General features: G+C 30.7%; 1 protein-coding gene across 3 annotated transcripts in view; it reads left to right on the top strand.

The window, feature by feature from the left end:
- LOC149905335 (tachykinin-like peptides receptor 99D) overlaps positions 1-22574 on the top strand; it is a 53352-nt gene that overhangs the window by 6446 nt on the left and 24332 nt on the right. The window contains exon 1 of one of the 3 annotated variants that reach the window (XM_090106553.1): positions 12965-13074. The exons of the other annotated variants lie outside the window; for them this stretch is intronic. The gene's annotated coding sequence lies outside the window, so the exon portion shown is untranslated. Of the gene's footprint in view, positions 1-12964; positions 13075-22574 lie in introns of those variants that run through there. 3 annotated transcript variants of the gene reach the window in all.

Raw genomic sequence — 22574 nt, 5'->3', positions numbered from 1 at the left:
ATCTGACGGTAAAGTTATTGAAGGTGGTGCGAGCGTGACCTCATTCGGATAACAAAGCTTGTTTTATTTCCACCGTTGAAAGTACAGTGTTTAAATTAATATAGTTGTTGCACCATTTTGTTCAAAATATATGTAATGCATTAAGAATTTTTAATTTATTTAGAATTTGATCGTACATTATTTGGCTGCTACTTCTTTTAATTGTTATTTGGTTAATCATTTCAAAACAAATAATTAATAGTGTGCAAACAAAATAGATAGAATATATTATAATATAAGCAAACTTTACACACATAGCGTGCCTATTTCAATAGCGATTGTGAAAACTTCCAGAATTATTTTAAAGTTACCTACTTCTTGTGAATGTTCGCAAACATCGTTATCTGTTGGTTCTGAGTAACAGCAAATTCAACCTCAAGTTGTTCCATATCAATATTGCGAGATGAAAGGATATGGCATCAGAAAATTGAGTTTGTTGTCAATTGTATCACTCTCATACGTTACATAACAACAATAGAAATTCAGAGTTTTAGATAGACCGCTGTAAGATTTCGTAGACAAACTTAAACATGTAGTAGTGTTAAGCAAACTTTAACTTTTGTTACATAGGTAACAGTGTTTATTATAAAACTTGCTATTGACTGTGTCGTGTCTTCTATTCCCATGAAAAACAGATGTTTCGCCCCGCTAAAGCTTCTATCGATCAATCAATCAAATAATTATCTTCAACAAAAATCTAATCATTAAAAAGCTTCATTGTGATGTGAATGACAAACAAACACACCTTCTTATTTATTAGTAAGTATAAAATCGTAAAGACTACAGACAGGTACATATACAAGTTTTCTTATTGTTTTAAATCGTATAGAAAATAAAAAAGTTTCATTTTGAAAAACGTATCTCAATATCGTATTTAATAAAAAATTGGAACGAAGGCTCCAATATAATTACACTAATTCGGATTAAGAACTCTCCTTCTTATGCATTATCTAATTAATTGTGAATTATTAAGTAATAATTATTAAATTATTGAAGACATGAACCGACAACCGATTATAAAATAATTGTTATTTTTTTCTTTTACTTATTTATAATATCTGCTAATGATTGTTAAAAGATAAATGAGGGATAGAACGAAAGAAGATAAGTAGATATACTTTTAGCAACGGATAACGGATTGACAAATACAAAAGGATAAATCAATTTTCCTAAAAATGTTATTAAAGATGTTTCTTATTGATCACTTTATACAATATCCATAATCATCAATATTCCTTTCTATTAAGACTCGTCATCGCACTATCATATTTAAGCTAGGAAAATATTTAATATAGAATTAAGAATCTTTTTATTGAATTTATTTGAGCCAAAGATTTGTAAGCGAGCAGGGTCACCGATAAACTAAATTAGAAGCTAGCTTTAAAAGTATTTATTTTTAAGCGCGCAGTGGTCGCATGTGATTAACAAAAACAATTAAATAAACGAATTAATAAATAGTAAGAAATAAAAAAACAGCATACGTAGATACTGAAGGATATAAAAACCATTCGACCAGTGACGTCATCGAAACAATGCCGTTGAAATATTCGAGTCATTTATCAGTAAGTGGCCCTCAAAAGGCAGCCCAAAATACTTTTCATGATGTGACGTGTTCAGTGTTCATACCACCGTTAGGGAGGTCTTCCATCGTAAATAATATTTTATCTAACTAGGTGATCTTATTGCTTTGATGAGAACTTAAGGCTTGTTCATGAAAGTTACATTACTTACAATTTATCTTCAGTCATCCGCAAAATGGATGTTTTCTTCCGAAATCCTTTATCGATTCCTAAGCTGGCTAAGCTTATTGAGAGGCTTTGAATTACTTTCAGAATCCATTCTTCACATTATCGCCCCAATAAGTTATTAAATGTTTTGATACTTTTATAAGTTCGGCTTTTGTCAGTTCCGACTTCCGAAGCGTATTTTATGTCTTTCCATTTCTTTCAATTGTTGGATTATCCTTTATATATCAGTTGTCTTTTTTTAACGTTAAGATTTGAAGCCTATAACATATAAGTAGATGTATTATCTACTATGAGTTATGTTTTGCCTTTTATAAAATAAATAAAAGCAGGAATTTTTCTCACTCTTTGAAACCAAATATTTTAGTTTGGAAAGTGTTAAAAATACCTCAATTTCGTCCATAACAAATACGCGTCTATCCAACAAATTCTTCATGTTGCTAACACGTGATCAAAGCTTTGCGTGCCGCAGAATGAAATTGTTATTTCGTAATATCGAATTGTCTGTCGAATGTGAACGATATTAGAAACACATTTTCACCAATTTAGTGTCAAGGGAAATTTCATTTAAAACACAGTTTGAATAACGTGCACTTGCCTCGATTCAAAAAGCTTAATGATTTTTCGAAAATTAATTGAAAATAGTGCCTACTTACTACATACTACATAACGAAGGAAAAAAACAATAGGATAAAATTATGCGAAATCTAAAAGTTAGAATAGATTTACAATATTTTATAGTATTTGCTGGGTAGAGAACCACTTTTACGTAGTAATTATAGATTGAATATTTTATTATTTATACACACTCATCGTTATTACTAAAAGGTCTAACTAAATGGTATAGGAAGTATTAGTTGAGACCAACGTTGAGACGGACTTAATGGCGGATATAAGGCGCAGGTAGGTGACAATTTCAATGAGTCTCAGATCTTAGCTTGGTCTGAATGGATATATGTAATACGTAATACGTATTGATATAAATTAAACCTTTGCTATAGAAAGTATGTGTTACCGAAAATGATGTTAGTATGTATGTTAAGAAAGCAAATAGCAAATTACAATATATTACATTTTCTTTAAAAACAAACTTGCTATTGTTTGTCGTGATTATTCATTATATTGCCTCAGCTTTAAATATAACAAATATAGTAAAAAATGTTACACATACGAATTTTTTCTTTGAAATTGAATGAATAATGTAGGTATTCTAACAAACATAACAACATTTCTTTATAAATATAGTGGTTAGGGAGCCAGGTGCAAATTTGGTTAACTATTTCCTCTCAAGAGATAATTCGTCAGACGCATGAGAGTATAGTATTATAAAGCCTCGTGAATGTCAGCTGGCGCTCGGTTGGGGGGGTGAGCGGTTGTAGCCTCCCACGCACATAGGAAAAAAAATACATTCATTCATTCATTTCCTCTCAGCTAAAAATTTGTCAAATTGTAGCTAACCCAATATCTCAACGAAAAAAAATATTCAGCTGGTTACAACATGGTGTATTATACGTCAGCTGGTGTCTCGAACATGAAAGTTAAATTTAAAGAAAAATTTATTTTCCGTTATTTCCTCTCAAACAAAAAATTACCTGATGATAGCTTATATGTAACTGTGGATAAATATATATGTCAGCTGGCTGTATCTTGGTGGAAAAACCGTCAGCTGATACGGGAGGCTACAACCGCTCTTCCCCCCAACCGAGCTCCAGCTGAGGTTCACGAGGCTTCATAATACTATACTTTGATGCATTTAAAATCTGCTGCTGGCTCCCGGACCATAGAATAAGTCTGTCAAGTATGAGAAGGCTTCACATTCTTTTGACATTAATACGGCGTCTACATGATTCCGTATAATAATATTTTGCAACAGCTTATTGGAAGGATTTGGGCACAATTATATTATTGAATCGCGCTTGTATTTCTAATAATAATTTCTTAAAAGTACGTTTTGTCAATAATGTTTTCCATTTTTATACAGCTCGATTGAAACATAAAATCCGTTATTCGGATATATGTAGATCCTATAAGTGATAAAGTAGCTACTTGTGACTCGTTAATAATTAGTAAAAGGTTTATCATTTCTTGTAACTTACAAAACAAGCATTAAATCGATGAAAATAATACTCTTTTATAAATTCAAAATTGAATTACCGGATATTTGTATCCTATTGCATCTATTTAGTAGAAAGAAATGCATCCTAACAACTTTCATTAATCAAAACCTCTATTCCAACGTGGATGGATGCTTCTTAATAGTTCAGGCGGCAACTCCAACGTATTCCGATGAAATTTGTAATGCAGATAGTTTAAAGTTTAAACTGTTTTAACATACAGCGGGCAACGGGGGACATTTAATTACCAGAATGATTATTTAATGAATATAACCTGTAAGAATAATTTGATTTGATTACTGATTAGAAATAATGCCGGAATCGTTGGCCAAACGACCAAAAGTTAAACAAATGATCGATAACAAGCCCATTATTTCATGAAGATTGCGACGTTAACGGTCTTCTGATGAGCCAATAATTGAAAACAATAACATGACATGTCTATTTTCTCGCCGGCCGTTACCAATTTACTCCGGTATTAGCACCGAACATCCTTCATCGCTTCTAATACGTTAGAACCTTACTAAATAAGAAATAGTGATAATGATTTTCTTAGTTTATTTGCGGATTAGATTCCTATTTAATAATGAGTCAATGCGTGGAATCTGTATTTAAATAACGGGTGTAATCCTAACCTGTCTTTTAAATAATGTGTTTGAATTTCCAAAACATATAAAGCTCTCGTTCGAGATAACATTCCCTTGCCGCTTAAATATATAAGAGTATTTATGTCTCTCCTGATCCCATTAAGGTTACAAAAAGTATTCAAATTAAATTTTGTCGACGATTTGCTCAAATAAATAAACGTTTTAGAGCTATATATGGTAACCTCCTTTTGTGTTCCTATTTTGGTGTCTATCAAAAAAATTACACTTATTTTTTTACGACATGACTTATAAGGTTTATATCCTATTGTTCCTGCAAAATGTGGCGGTATGTATTAACAGTAAGTAATGTCCACGTGTATCATTTAATATTTACAATTGTTCGCATGATGAATGAAATAAGATGATATTATTTGCGAACGCAAATGAAATCTTTTGCGAAGGAAAGAAGTCGAAACTTCACATTAACTTGTTAAGGGGGCGCATAAAGCAAAATAACCAATCTTCTATTAGATGATACGTGTAATATGCAAGACCAAATCTAAAAAATAAAATATATATCAAACTAGATGATATGTTCAACGATTCTGTTTAATCAAAAACATAAAATATTAAAATTTACTCGATAAAAAAAAATCAGCAAGTTAGCTCTAATTTTCACACTTTTACGTTTTCTACTTGACATGGTAATACTTATTATGATTTTTTTTTTCATAAACAATTATATTAAAACATTTGCAAGATATTTGTCAGAGCATTTTGTGTAATTACTTTTAGTTTTGGTTTTATCTGCGATAAACCACTTTTGGCGCTCTTTTTTTCTGAAAGAAAGAAAGAAAGAAAGAAAAAAAGCTTTATTGCCAACAAAAACTAAGACTATCTTAACTTAAAAAGTAAACACATATTAGGCAATCGGAACAGACTCAGCCATGCTGTGGGCTAACACCCGAACAGCGCTGATTTTCAGTCTGCCCGCGTTTCTCGAGATAAACGTTTGAGTTTGTCACGATAAAAGTGGTTTATCGCAGATAAAACCAAAACTAAAAGTAATTTATGTTGTTGTTAAGTTGTCTATATTTAAAGATCCCTTAATTTTTATCATCTGGTTTTCAGTATTTCTGCTACATATATATGGATAGGTTTCTGAATATTATTTGGTTCATGTTTATTAATGAAATGGGGATAAGAATATCTAGCCGGCCAGACCTTGAGGAATTTAATCTATCTTAGGACATAATGAAAAACCTCTTTAGTATTACATACCATATTATACCTCTACATCTGTGTATGTATAGAAATAAAAAAGCATTACCTACTGGAGATTACTAACTATAATATACTCCACACAAATAACTATTGTCTGAATCTTACTTTTGTATAACTTGAAATTCTTCATATTTTATAAAGTTCCTTCAAGCTTCGTGTTTTAAAATTGTGCATTTTCATCATTGCGTGATTTTCAAACATTAATATTATGAGCTCAAAGCTTGTACCTACTAGATATTTTTAGTTAACTTGCGTCCGTAAAAGTCTTAAATATATTGATGTCTTTACATCCGCAAAATAAATAGTAAGTCATACTTCCAATTATGTGTTGCAATGAGTCGTTATGATAACACGACAGGTAAAAGGTTGTTCTAATCTATGGGCACAATATTAATTGCTATTTTCAATTTTGGTATTAAGATGATGCATGCTATTTGTATACCTACGTGGTTATCAAGAATGCGTGACACGCATCGGGTCACATTTCAAAAGGGGTTATAATGAGGCCCTCAAAATTAATTCATAACATTATACTCGTAGCAATATGTGTTACAGTTTGTTATTCATACGTTATCACATTCTGAGAGTAAGTAATCTTTACCAATATATTGCTCAATTTTTACATATTGGATAACTCATATTACATAGGTAATATGAATTCCAAAGCTACTAAGTTGAGAGAACTGTATATAAATTATGTAAAAACAAACCCAGATTTATTGCTTTAAAACTTTATTCATAAGAAATCTGATAAAAGAAAGAAAATTTTTGCTAAGGAAACTGTAACATCTTTAGAAAAGCACAATAAGTGAAGCTCTTGTTTTTTCTTTGCAATAATACGGCAAGAGCCTAGTCTTTTAAAGTCTTTTCAAGTCAAATGGATTTAATGAATTTTAGTCGTTATTCTATAAAGATGTAGTAATGTACAAAGTGTAGTAGAGTATATAGAGTACAATGGGTATTGTATTTTAAAATATGAGATCGTTACTCTCTACGCGATATAGCTAGGCTACTTTAATAAGAAATGTTATTGGATATCGCGATAACTATCTAGTTATCAATATAATCGTAATATTTGTATGAATTGAAAACATATTATTGAATTTCAAAGTTGATTCAGAATGCATTCACAGCAAGATATAACGTAGATCGGTATCTCTAGGTGATAGGAAATTCGCTAAGCACATTTCCTTTCGACATCACAATACGCCTCACTTCAATTCAGTGATCAGGAGATTCAAGAACGGATTACATTTCCTACTTAGTTTGTATGCCGGAGCATAAAATGTAGATCATTTATAAAGTAGCTTACCTTAGAAATTTAGTTAGGTACTTGCTAGCTTGCTTGCCGCCCGTGATACGCCCGCGTAATTCTAAATCAAAGGAAATTGCTATGGGAATGTGATGTTTCACCGCAGTAGAAAGTAGCGTATTTCGATCTCTGTGCTCCTACATATCTCCAGACACAAAAATCTCGTCATGAATCGCTTTGTTGCATTGACATAGAGAGACATATAAATAAACCAAAAATCACCCTTCCGCATTCATAATATTAGTAAGAAATTAAGGATTCTACAGTAACATATTGCCATAAACTTTTTCTTATATTTAAATACCTATAAAATTAGCTAAGATTTTTGTATTATAACTTTTCTTCACTCTTGATTAAATTTCTTGTAGCGATATAAATACGAACTCATGCTCAATAAAGACGCCTCAAAATGTAATCCATTAACTTGGACATTTAGCTAATGCTCGGTTTGTGCCTATTCAAATTCATTGTGTTCTCGATACAATTATAAACTCAGATAATATTGAATAACTTTGGATTTCTTATAACTTAATAAAATATTAAGCGAAATGAACTTTTTAAGAAACAGAATTGAACATAATTTATTTTTAACACAATTTAAATAAAAAACTTGGATAAACTAAAAAATTTGGGTTTGCATTAATGTAGAGTAGGTAGGATTGTTTACTATAAGCTCATTAAAAATTTAGTTTCTTTTAACACGTTAAACACATATCATTAATGAAATTTCCGCTGAATTCGTACGTACGTAAAATAACATATTTTACTATCTTTCCATTTATTATGAACTGATATTATTTGAACTTGTACAGGATACTGGAAAACTCGTTCAAACAGAGGATTAAAAAACCTGTTTACACAACGTTAATAACCCTTTCATATAGTTCGTTAAAACGTATAATTTAAGCGGTATTTGAATTCCATTTCTACGTAAAATACTTGAATATTACTTATATTATTTAATGTAAAATGTGTTATTTTTTCAATCTTTTTTCAATAACTTATTTCAAAGGAAGAAAAAAGGATTATCCGTTGTAATTTTCAGAAAATAGGTTGAACGACTGAATGTGTTACTTTTACACCTTTCTCCTTAATTCTAGTGTCTGCTGAATAATAAGCTTGTAGAGAATGTTGGTTACTTTTACGTGATTTCATTGGCGAAGCATGACGATAAAGTAGAAGTACCTACTGTCATAAATTTAAAGTCACGCCAATGTAGACGACCATATTATTTTATTTTTCTAGCTTTTTGACTTCTCTAGATTTTTATTATATGCAATATTATTACTTATTTTTAACCTGATTTTAGCATTTACATTTCTGAATAATACTATTTGATGAAACTTATCTTTCTCGAACTATGACTGAACTTGGAAAGCATTTACTTAATAGGAGAGCTGTCTAAGACTCGTAGAGAGTTCAATTACTAGATATCTCGAACAGCGACTAAACCAATAATCTAACCATAAGAAGCAAATAAGAAGTAAAGCTTTTTAATTTAAAGAGATTACTTACCCAAAATAAGACCGATACTATCAAGATTTTATGGAGAGAAGCTCTTGAAATCCTTTTGTAGTGTATCTTTTATTCAACAACTTATCATGTGAGATCGAGTGCAATGAGCCTTGAAAACCCCATCTTTAATAGGGTACACTGTACTGTGATAAAACTGAAGATTGGTTGATAATAAATAAGGATTTATTCAATTGATATAGTGAGTATGATATGGAATGGATAAGACCAGTTCGTTGTAATGTTTCATGTAAGACGTGATAAAATTCACTTTAATTTAGATGACATTGTAATAATAGATAATATTAGTTTATAATGCGTTCTCAAAAACACAACTTTAAAAAATGTAAAATTTTTACATGCAGTAATTTCAACCGGCCAATATTCATAACTTCTCAACATCGAGTAGCGATTTGATAAAAGTATTATTGGATAACACGTCTGCTAGCTCATATCCAGCTGATATTTTCCTTCCAAATAGAATATGTTTTACATTATTTAGGAATCTTATTAGGATGAAGAATTGCAGTAGTACCTAAGAAAATCGACATTTGAAAGTGGAAGAAAATAAGCCAGTGTATTTGTTTTTGATATGTGTTGCATTGTTTTTATTACGTCGTAGGATGTACGATGCAAATAAACTGCTATTTCATGATATCGCAATCAGTTGCGGATGTATCATCCTCTTTATTAAGAATCGTTGATATCTATCTACCAACTGTACTTGATATCTGTTTATATATGCAAAAACGTACGACAAATATTCAGAATTCCTTTCGTATCTATTATAGTCAAAGCAAATAGCTTTTATTTAAATAGCTGAGGTTTTCTCTGTGATATTTTAAACAAGTTACTCAATCGCTTCGACTCCGAGGACAACTATACCAAACAACATTAAATGTTAAACTTCACTTCGATCAGCACTAGTGCTAAAGTCTTTGCATAACTTACACAGTTTCCTCATATTCGCAGTTAGTCACTCTGGAAATGTCACTCCACTTAGACGTAACGTATTAAATAACACAAAGGTATTATCATATTGATATGACCTGAATAATTTTGCTTACCTGTATCGGAAAATTGGTGTTTAATTAATAATAAAAACCCATTACTAACCAAATATGGTGAGAATTTGCTTTTAAAGTTCCGTAGATAATGAGTAGTTCTTATAATCTCTAAGTTTATATTTTGTCACTCATAGTAAAACATAAAAAATGCTGTTTGACGATTGTTGGCTTTGTTTTTTCGAAATTATTTTTTACTATTCAGTTTATTGATTCGACGTAGAATTTATATCACTCAAAACATCCATTTTAATACATATGAATCTTTCATAAAAGTGTAAAAATTGTTACTTTTACGAATTTATGCAATTCACGTTCGCTAGAGCTATTTATCCCATTGGTGTAATGATAAATTAGAGGGTCTCTCATTACTCGAGGGAGAAGCTACGAGTGGGCTATTCATGAATTTGTAATAACGAAATTCATATCTGATTCTTAATCATAATATTTAAAATATTTTGGTGTCCTTATTATTAAAAAAAATGATGTCTTTCAAGCACCCCCTATTTCAAAAGTTAGTGGTGTATGAACGTAAAAAAGGAATTAAATCATTTCATTTATTTCAATATTATTTAGCTAAAATAATATTAACTAAAACAGAACAAGATGTACATGTGTGATGTGATAATAACATAAACATAAAATAAGGTAAATATAATAAATAAACTGAATTTTATAATATGTATGTAATCCAATTAATTCATAATTTACGTCCATGTAATTAATAATTTTAAAATTGATTGCATAGCGTAGATAATGGTGTTATACTGGATTGTCGGAGCTCCAAAGTGAATTAAATTATAGCCTATGGAATACAAATTCATAATATAGTTTTTTAATTTATTAATCACCAGAAACATCAGTTTTTTTGTCTCTAATGTAAGTGTAGATGATAATATTATGGTAATTGCTATTGGAATGAAACATTGATAAAGTGACTATGGCTTGATCACAGATAAATGCAGATAATTGGGCTAAGCTATTGACTTAATGGTGAATTTATATCGAAATAACAACTTTTGTTATTCAGATCGACTTCCACTTGAACACGAAATGTAGTCTCATTGTATTGTTTTCTATGCAGGAATTATAAACATTTGCATTTACTAAAGATAAATTTACTTTATTAATTTTTAAAAGTTCCGATAAATTATTATCTTTATTTTAATAAAAATTTGTATAAACACTAGAAAGGGAACTGCATTTCAGTTTTGATTACCCTTGTTTAATAAAATACTTTAATTATCCGCGACCGTACCTACCTACGCGAGTGGACACTGACCATATTATACTATATATCATACAGAGTTGATAGAAATAGAATAGCAAGTAAAATTAAATACTCGAAATCAACTATATTCACGTATAATCTCAATAACATAAAACTTTATTGTTATAGGCTTTTTGTTTTAAGCATCATAGGCATAGACCTTAGCTCAAAAACCACCGTGCCGCGAAACGGACATTTTGTAGAGTTCTTTTTAATTTGTCGTACCGCTGCCGGCTACCTAATAAAACTGGTCTATTTTCGAGCTCACTGCTACCGAAATGAAATATACTACAGGTAGGCATGTGGATCGTGAAAGAAGATTTTACTATTCTTTAGTGGCTGTAGTATAGCATATTGCGTTACTTGCAATGTTTTCAAGAAATGTAATAAATAATCTAAATAAACTTTAGCGTCAAGTTTATATAATGTAAAACATACAACTAGGAAAGTAAAAGGCAATTTTATTCGTTCATTACTTGTATTATTATAATATTATGTACCCGCATCAACCTGTAACAAAACATGTAACATCATAATTTTTATTATGATAATAATTAATAATCATAGCAAAACCTTCAATATCCATATTATTACCTGCAATATCCGTAGCTCCAATTTAACGTCACATATTGCAACATATGCTCAAACACTTCCGGACAAGAGATGAATCAAATTCCTTTACCCATTGTCTAGGTGCTCAACTCATCATGCTCTGTAGACAAGGGCATTATTATACGACTGAGCTACAGACCAGGTACAGGACCAGTATTTACTTATATAGCATACAGTAAATACGTTTACTATAGGAAAAAGAAAGATACTGCGAAAAATGACTGAGGTTGATAAGTAATGAAACATATTATACTTTAAATTTGTATTTCTATTTAGATGTAAAAAAAATCTAAATTATGTTTTTAGAATTTTCCAGTGGTTTTCGAAAGTTACAAGCTTATATTTGTGGTTGCACATAGATAAAATCCTTTAGAAATAGAGCTCATACGTATTCTGATCTACACAGAGAGGTACTTACGTTTACTGGATTACACTTGCGCACCGTATTTTAATTTTAGTTCTGTAAAACCAAAGCCGTATGCGTTACTAGGTACCTAAGTGACAAGTGTATTAAATCCAAATTCAAGAAATACAGAACTTTGCGAACAGTATTACACAGTATTAACCATAGTATACAGAGAAAGATGCGTATACTGTTAAACTATCTATAATATATAATATATTAAAACATACCGTAGCATGTTTATAGCGCAATCATTGTACAAATATTATGATTATGCGGATGTAAGACCGTTTGCTTAGACGCGGTTAGATAACTCTAAGCCGTGAAGATCTTTGATCTATATACAAAAGTTTAAACAGCTTTCCTGGATTACATACAAATACATTTATTTATTTTACTGCTGAGCTAAATATACTACATTCAAGGGGTGATATTAAATGATACTTAATTATAACACACATTGCATATAACGGTAATTAATATTTAATATTATAATTATTACGGAGTCGTCTCTAGAAATCGGAAAATAATCCATATAATAATACATATGTATGAGTAAACAACAATTAAAAAAAAAACTTTCCACATCATCTAGCATTCCAAAATAAATTTAGTTTTTTGTCATAGATTGTACCCAAGCAAAGTTCCTATGCCCAGTTTTTACTCAAAAATATGAAAAATAATGAATATTGTCCTATATTATCCAGGCCAGTAATATATATGCCCAATGACGAAGTATTTGATCGCTATATAGCAGCTAAAATGAATTTCTGTTGAAACTTTATAAACGCACAAACGATTCAAAGCGATTACACTGAAAGTTATAAGAGTTTGTTTTGAATGCGTGACTTTATAAGAGTAAGTCATTACAAGGCAGGTGATATTTTAAAATCAAATACAGAGTTTTTGTTATTGTTTCGTTCGTGTAATTGATCGTGGCGTAATTTATTGATGTTTGGCATAGAGTATGCAAACTGTTATGCATTTGCAACTGTCCTGCACCACGACACTTGTACCTCCGCCTTCGACCGGGTCGCTCATCTGATGTGCGCGAGCGCCGACCCTCGAAAACACGTGTATTGCAAATCGGATAATTGACGCGAAAATCATCAAGTGCTGCAGCATCTCTAGGGTACGTGGTGCATTGTTTTGCTGCTCACTATTACTGAATATCGATATTTTTGTGTTAACGAAATTTTCCCTAGTGTAGTAAGAGGGCACCCGCTATTTCGGCTTGGTGCGATTCTACAGTTATCAATTTGACGAATTATTGATCAATTAATTTAAATAATTGTCGCCTATTTTATTGGGATATAAGGATTTTGTTCTTAATGTTGCGGTACATAAAAAAAACTAAATTGCGAACCTCCATCATATAAAGTGATGTCAGATGAAAAAGTGAGGAGTCCGAAAACTTTTAAATTTGTATCTAAACGTAGCAACGTTCTCTGCATTGAGAACTTATTTTAAAATGCGATCCATTATTAAGTGAACACGTTTTTGTTATCGCTATACATATTTCTTTAATAATTTACACAATTTATTTAAAATTGGGAATTCCTGTAGCATCTTTATTTTCCTTATTCTAAATATAATGTAAGTAGATGTTTCCTTACATTAACTCTATACTTAATTCTTGATGTAGGTTTCGATTTAAATTTTATGTTACAAACAATATCAATATTACCATAAATTATATGACAAAGGTTGCCAGTAATTTTATTCTTTTGATAAGCCTGAGCTTTTGCGATGTAGGTAAATTGGAAATGTTGCATTATTAATGTTGTTCATTTTATACCCTATATTATTCTTTAAAAGTGTAAACTAAGGTTTAAAATCTTGGTACTCTATTTAAATATTACTTGGTACCTATTCTTTTTAAATTTCCGTAATTTGTTCTTTATTCTGTCTACATTCAATTATTGATTTGGGTCAAATATAAATTTAAAGTGATGAAAGTTTGCGAACTTTTTGCTTAGATTCTGGCGTCTGTTTTCTGCTAGAGAAGACTGATGAAACACAAAAGGCTTCTCACCGACTGATATGTGGCCGTCAAGCTTTTGGAAAATCGATAAGTGAGAACGATGTGAAATATTTTTTAAGATAAAACTTTATACAATAATCAAACTGCGAATAAAAGAACGAGAATGCTATATATTAAAAGCTAAAATTAAAGACTAAATGAAGACAGACATATCTTTTAACCCTAACTTCCAACAAAGTCACAATCTTTTAACGGGTAAAGTAGCTTGTGGTTAATTTAATTATCAACTTCCCAACCTAGTGATTCGCTTCTGATAACTCTTCTTAATTAAATACTAACTTTTCACTTTCTCAGCGATAAACGTATCTTAACTTTGTAATGCTTTATACGGATAAATATGCAAAATCTGTCATAAACTTTGAGTCGGAAACGTTCTCATGGTACCTGGCCAGGTAGTAATCTCTTTTTTTTTTAATTATTGAGCTTGGAAATTGCAGGAAACTTTGTAAGGATGTAGATAATTGATGATTGAAAATGACTTACTAGAATGTAACTTAAAACCCTGTCAAAAGATCTATAAATTTAGTAATAGAGTTACTTAAAGCACTAACAGTTCAGTAAATAAAAAATAATCAATATTTATTCGTTTGTTTATATACCTCAGATGCGGCGTTGGCATTTCCATGTGGTTTAACACACGGAGTATTTTGAGATTGATAAATTGATTGTACATATAGATGTTTACTCTCAGGAAAATCGTTTTCAGCTCGTAAACCTATTAGTTCTCTGCAATAATAAATTATACACAATGTCTAACTAATGCAAAATTGTTGCTGATATGAACAGTGTAGGTACCCACAGGTAATAGAATATCAAAACAGCTATTACCAATGGCTTAATCGTCGGATTATTGTTTGCGACTTTCCAACTCAAATAACGTGATGTCAAATGTTTGTGCGTCGAAAGCAATTAATTAGGTGATAAATGAATGGTTTTTGGGCGTAATTTACTATGAAAAGCAAACCAAATAAACACAAATATGTACTAACATTTCAATTAATTTTCTAATTTCGGTAGTGGAGCAGGAACTAAGGTGAGTGTAATTTTAATGAATTATTTCTGCATCTGTATAATGTTGTGACGGAATGCAAAATTGTTTGAATTCGTACTGTGAATTACAGTCCCTTTGATAAACATCCAGAGTCAAATGTTTGAAACACACCTAAAACGGAGCATTTCGTTAACTTTTAATCATTCATACATTACTTCCTACTTGTAATATCTTCTTTAATTAAATATTTCTACATAACTTCTAAGAAGACATTGCATAACTAAAATTTAGTTCTACATTTCTAACTTGAATTAAATTCAAAAAAAAATTAAAATTATTGCAGTCATAATTTATTTAAACGAAACATGTAACATGATTGACAATATTGGACGGAATATACACATTGGGAACGATGTTTATTATTATGTTTATCCCAATATTCAATTCGTATAAAAATATACCGTACAGTCTGTTCACGACTGAAATATAAATTCAATTACAATCAGAGATAAATCGGTTGTAGTGTCGATCAATAATCGTAAAAACTGAACAAAAATATCCATGAATAAAAATTCTGTTACATTAAACCATAAACATGTGTTATTATCATTGTATGAACATATTGAACGCGATTCACACTAGCTACATAAAACAGGGACCTGGGGAATCATTTATGCGGCCCATACCGCACTTAAAGTTTTCTTTATGGCTTAAGAATACACAAAGCGGACCTAGCAATATATTGGCTTACTATACTTACCCTCTCGCCTTTTAGCGTGGGTTATTATTGGATGAAGAAAATCTTTTCTTAAAAGTTTTCTTGGAAAATATTACATCACATTTTCTCATCATCATTGTCAACTTTATAAGAGACGCAAACATGCATATAATATTAATGTCATCAAAACTAAAACATGTTCTCTTCAAAACTCTTGTTTAAAAAACTAAATGGGTACTAATTTTTTCGCAGATGTTATAAAGTAAAAAATCACTTTGCTAAAAAATTCTTACTGCAAAAAGTGTTTGAAATAATAAATGATTATTCATGTTGATTAAGTATTAAAGTTCAAACAGTTCAAACTTTTCAGCTTATTATGTCAAGATAGGAGTTACAAGATTTTGATAAGTATGAAAGTAAATTTTGTACTTAATGCATCTTTTCTGTTTAACGAGCCAAAAACGAGCCTAAATCGCATTACAAAGGAACTATACAAATTTTAAAAATTTTATATCCACCTCCTTATATTGTTATAGTAGTTAGAGTAACTAATGCGTTAGAAGAAAAGGGTTTAAAAATAATTGTCTCAATCTGGTATACCTAATACAGAAAGCATCACCATAAGAAGAATACTTTGTTTTAATTATAATTTTACTTGTCCGCAAAGAAAATCGATCAGTGAAAATACAAATTTCCTGCATAAGGGGACACGTGAATTTACCTTTTTTATATACCTATGTATTTGATACACTTTTGGTACTATTTCCTAGACATAGATGTATAAAAAAAATACAAAGGAAAACGATATCCCATTATATTTCTATTTATAAATCGACCACTCTCATTAGTTCCGTTTGAAACCAAAGAGCTTGGATACACGAACAATAGTAAAAACAAAGCACAAAAGATTTAATTGATTGCTTGTTACATAAATATCGTTAAAAGGAATAAGAGCCTCGTGGTAGAAATATTAAAATATGTAGAGCGATTGACTGCGAGTGACACTAACTCCATTAGCCGAAAATGTTACAGGCGTCCTTTATTGACAGCTGGTTGATGGTACTTACCAACAATGTAACAACCAAAGTTTAATACAAATATTTATAAACATATTTTACGCAAAAATATCGATGTGTGGTTTAAAAACATCTTTGAATGAGAGTGCTGGTGAAGTTATTATTAAGACGTAATTGTGGCTCTGATTTATAAACGCGTGGTGGGTTTTTATATACCTAGTTTATATATTTTAGAAACTTCTACACGGATACACGTGTTGGATATAATTTTTTAACACAATGAAGATTGCACAAAGGAAAAAATACATAAAATCGTCACATAATATATTGTCAGTAGCGCAGTAGGATTCAAAATTATTTTTAACTAGCGACCCGCCCCGGCTTCGCACGGGTGCAATGCTGATACTAAATACACTACAGAAAAACAGTGAACGTTGTATATAAAAACTTAGCGGCCTCTTCCGGCTTCGCACGGGTATAAAGTATGGAAGGTTAAGATGGGGCATGAAGGGCAGGTACCTTAACCGTTGTAGCTACATGAAAACGTTCTTAGGAGACTATCCTTAAATTCTTGAGAAATTTTAATCTGCATTCACAGATTTTTGAAAAAATGTACGGTCAGCAAGGAAATCGGCAGTTTTCAAAAAAAATTTTTTCAAAATCTCCTAAGAACGTTTTCATGTAGCTACAACGGTTAAGGTACCTGCCCTTCATGCCCCATCTTAACCTTCCACCCTGTATAGCCGGGCGGCCAGCCGGTACTGCCGCAAACGCTACGTCCCGCAATTTTTCACTTAAATCATATGGGGTAAAGGGCCATATAGATCTATATTAAATGAACAATGTATTCAAGGTATTTAATTGGTTAAGGATTGATGCTGTATTGGTTAAAATCGCTTCGAAAATTAGCCATTATTTGTCGTAAAAAGTAAATGACAAAAAAAAGTTATTGTGGGTTATCCATGATAAGAGATAGACATACCTATACCACCGCGGACTTTTCTGTAGACCTTTTCAATGTGTATAATACTTAGTACATTATTTTGATAAAACTCGTAGGGTTCAGCCTGCGTTTGCAATGTAAGCGGAAAAAATGTAATTTTTTACGACATCACATTAGAAACCTCAAAAATAACAGTACTTCTCCACTATTTGATGGATTTTATTATACAACATTTTATTTTACAACATTTTTATCATACAACAAAACCGCATCAAAATCCGTTGCGTAGTTTCAAAGATTTAAGCGTACAAAGGGACATAGGGACATAGGGAAATAGAGACATAGGGACAGAGATTTCGTTACTTATATTATACCTGTCTACATTCTAAAGATATCACTTTACTTTTTGCTAAAAAAAACATACAAGACATTTGCAGTTCATAAAGAAATTAAATAAATATCAGATAAATGACTTGAATATCGTGCGTTTTCAGTAAAAGTAGGACATAATATTGTACTGTCGTCGGGTGTCGCGGGTGTCGGTCCTCTTGTAAGCTGTAAGCCAATTTTTCAGCGGCTGAAAATTCTTACACTTCCTGGTATGTACATTTTAGAAACCATAATTTTCGTCAAAAAGCATCATAACTTATTCACAACCTTTGAGGACAGCTCGCTTTTCATTACAAGAGACCCGACGCGTTTGCGCATGCCTTTGTGTAGAACTGCGCTCCTTAACAGGAATAGCTATGCAATGGCTATCAAAATTTTTAACCATCTTCCTAAAGAGTTTAGATCACTGCCACTTAATAAATTAAAATGGCAACTAGTGAAATTCCTCGCAGAGCGTTCCTTTTACACATTGGCAGAATACTTCAAATATAAATTTTGACTGTGATTGATTGACTTTGTTAATAATGATTGTAGAATGTGAAATGTAATGATAATGAAAATAATAAATGAAATTTTGATTTATAATTAAGTGACATAATTTGCATGCTGTTAATAACGGCTGAACATGCTGAAACTCAATTGTTAACATCTATGTATACCATGTTTTTTGGCAAATAAATTAATTTGAATTTTGAATTTGAATTTGAATTTACTAGGTATGTTACGTATAACAAATTTATTGTGATAGAAGAGCGTTAAAAACATCCGTTGCTTATCAATATTTTACCGCTATGTTGTTAAAATATGAATTTGACTCTTTTTTCTAGGGCTTAAAAATTAAAATATTTATTCCTCAAAAGATTTTTAGGTATTTTAACGAATTTGCCAAATTTTGAATATGAATATTTTAAAAATTTTGCCAATTAGGTCCAGTTTTCAAATAATTACTACGTTATCTATCATTTTGGTACATAGATCTTATAAAAACAGATAAATAATTAAACTGTAAAGAGTAGGTCAATTATTTTGATGGCTGAAACCAGCGACACCAATAATATACATCCAAAATTTTCGAATCGTAATGAATAGGCTTACTAAAGATCTGTCAGAACTCAAGATCCGAAGATAATTGCGTCTTAGAAAATGATAAAATTCCTGTTTAGACCCAACCCCGGTATTTTCAGAGGTCAAACAATCGATTAGGGATTGTTGAGCGAACGTTTTAGTTGAGGGATTTGCGTGTTTGCACGCCTCCTATACATTCTAGATTTCAGGAGACAAAGACAATGGTACGGAACTTCAAATGAATATCATTACATTGTTTTACCGCGTTTAATTAAATCGTATAAAAGCCTCACTCAACTCGAAATTAAAATTAATTTTGACTTGATCGAACAAAATCAAGATCTATTATCTTTGTACCTACTGTTTGATAATGGAAAATTTTAATTTATTTAAAATTCCCTTGGGTATCAAATAAAAACAGTATTTTCCTGTGTTAATGTTACAAGAGTAGGTATATTGCATAGGAATTACTTTTCACTTTTTGATTTTTGGATCAACGACGTAGGTAACATTTCAATTATTTTATGATAACGTTCGACAACTACGTTTCAAGGTGGTTTCAAGTCCCTTACATAAGTTTAGAATTCCAGTATCTAAGTAGTATTTAACTTTAATTATTAAATCCTGTAAGTTTGAGCAATTTCGAAACATAATAATGTATTATGAATTTATAATTATTTACTGGTACAGATCAATTAAAACTTATAAGTTTTGGAAAGTAGAGGTAGGTATGCTATTACATGCTTTCAAAATCACAAATAGGTTTGAAACAACAGCGCTTAGTTATAATTATAATATAAATCATGGAAAGTACACTTGAGTTACTCGACACGATAACAACGGTGGCGTTGTAACCCATATATTATCAATGACGGGAAAAATATCGAGGAATAGGTATACCGAGGTCCGAGGGTGTCATAAATCTGAGTCGCCAAAAATGCAACAGTAGCATGTCAATTTAACAGTTTTCAATAAGGATCCTTATCTGTACTAATAAATAAGGTGGAAGTGTTTGTTTGAAAGAGGTAATCTCAGTTACTACTACTAGTTCTAAATGAGTTGTTTGTTTTGGAAAGAACATAGATTTAAAATATGAGAAGGATTGAAGTAGGATAGACTATCATTCGTATCGCACCTATGGATCCTAACATCATGCAGTTAGTAGAAGCGGTTGAAAGCACGAGAAAGAGTTAGTAGTTTTTTTTTCAAATAAAACATTAATATAATATGTTTATAGTATGTAAATTTCACCATTAAAGTTTCAATTCTTTGCCAACCATATGTATTTTATTTCCACAAACACTAAAAAACTAACACGAAGTTACTGACGCACATCAAAAAACTGCATAATATATTCGTACAATAAAGTATTCAATCAGAGTTATTTATTTGTAACCATTATAAAAATATGTCGTATGAAATATAGCTGCTACAAATAACTTACTATAATGATATAATAATAGACACAAAATCACTATCTTCTAAGATATGGTTTTATTAGGGTTAAGGGAGAGGATATCATGCCATAACGAGTATTTGGGTCATAAGTAAAATCGTCAAGTTTATACGCCTACGCCAATGTGTTTTTAATTACGGTAGACTTAAACATTTCATGATTTTCTAAGTCTAAATATAAGTAAGCTTAGTATTTAAATTCTCTAGCATTTTAATGAACTGCATTCTCTCTTTGCTTACTACTATATTATATCGGACATGCCACTTTAATATGTTTAAAATATAGTTTCGCTCCTAACATAATTAATTAATGATGTTATTTTACCTTGACATGAGCACATGTCCTCGATGTTTATGATTTTCCGTTATTTTATGTAAAAAATTTACTGCAAAATAGAAAAATAATATTGATTTTAATGTTGGCTATCGTCCAGGATCTACCGACGCAAATAATATAATCATCAGTAAGTACATGACACATGATTGACGTTGTATTTCGATGTCGGTTTTATTATGTTTGTTTACTGTACCAATATGAGGAACCAAAAAATTAGAAGTATATTTAGAAACTAAACCTTAGAACTAAACCATATTTTATTTCAGTGATAAGTATCACTCTTTGTTCATGTTTATGTCACACAGTGTAAATCTTAGATCAATAAAGTGTTAATTTATTGAATAATGTATGATGTATATAATAAAGAAATAAATAATTATTTTTTTAATTGTGAAAAATGCAATTAAGTATTTTTTTAAAAAATCGCATAATACACCGATATGTAAATATGTAAGTGTATATGTTTTCGTTATTATTCTTTGAAACATTTTCACAACAGTTGTTATAAGAGGCATATTTCCCTTGGGGATCTTTCTCCAATTATTGATCACTAATGTAACCATTACTGAAATAGCTTAGTACAAGTAGGTAAGTGCCTACATTTTGCAATCACAATATAAGAAGTATGATCGTTAAAAAATGGTTTCTCAGAAAAAGGGATTTTAAACAGAAGCTTTTTACTTTATAGGATTTCCAATAATTTCTATCAATTTGTTGATCATGTATTACCTAGACTCTAGAGGAACATTTCCCTAACTACTAAGAATGAAAAGTGAAAATCAATCTAAAAGCTTACGTATACCTACATCACGATCAAAAAAGGTCCGTCCGATGTAACGCTAAAACAAAACTTAAAAGAATTGTGGCTCTTTGATATATTAATCCTATTGTGAATGTACAACAACAAGAAAACTGGCTAAGGTAGCCTTATCCTGTTAAATGTGGTTTATTGAAACAAGTTCTCTCGATAAAAGCTACCAGGGATCTGGTATCTAACAAAATATATCAGTAACTTTGCCCGTTAATTAAAGCAGATGGTATAGAAACGACAGTACTATTATCGTCTCCGATGTATCGGACGTTATCGCACTAAACTTTACCAACTTCACCATATTGACATAGTTGAGTGTATAAGCACATTGCACATTGCTCATGGCATGCGGATATTTAATAAATGCGTTGGTTGATAAAGTTTATATTGATTCTTTGCCGTAGCTACGAGAACTTTAAATCGGGCACATTTATTTATTTTTATAAAGCATGAACATTTTTTATATACTTATTCGTATATCCAAAAAAAAAGTAGTAGGTAGGTAAGTATAACTCTTTAATAGAAATGACCATAAATCTAATTTTTTACTAGCCATTTAACATCACTATTTCTTATAAAACAATAATTTAAATAGCGTAAATTTCAACACCCAATACTTACTGTATTTTCAAGCAGCTATTCAGACTATTCCGTGATTTACTAGATTTCGAACTGCCTTTTGGGAAATAATTCGAGAATTAGATACACCGTCAGACAACATCGAATTGTGTTTAAACCGAATAGGGTTCGGTAAAATTTTTTATTTCCAAAATAGTAACTTTATTAAAATTTAAGAGTACAAAGAAAGTTTTGTTTGACTATGCTAAATACAGTCAGAACCAAACACCTATTGGCTATAAAT

This window comes from Colias eurytheme, chromosome 10 (assembly GCF_061535395.1).
Source record: "Colias eurytheme isolate Ceu_HAF_F1 chromosome 10, ilColEury1 Martin Lab GWU primary, whole genome shotgun sequence".
Classification (NCBI taxonomy): Eukaryota; Metazoa; Arthropoda; class Insecta; order Lepidoptera; family Pieridae; genus Colias; species Colias eurytheme.
This window is presented reverse-complemented; position numbering and strand designations above follow the sequence as displayed.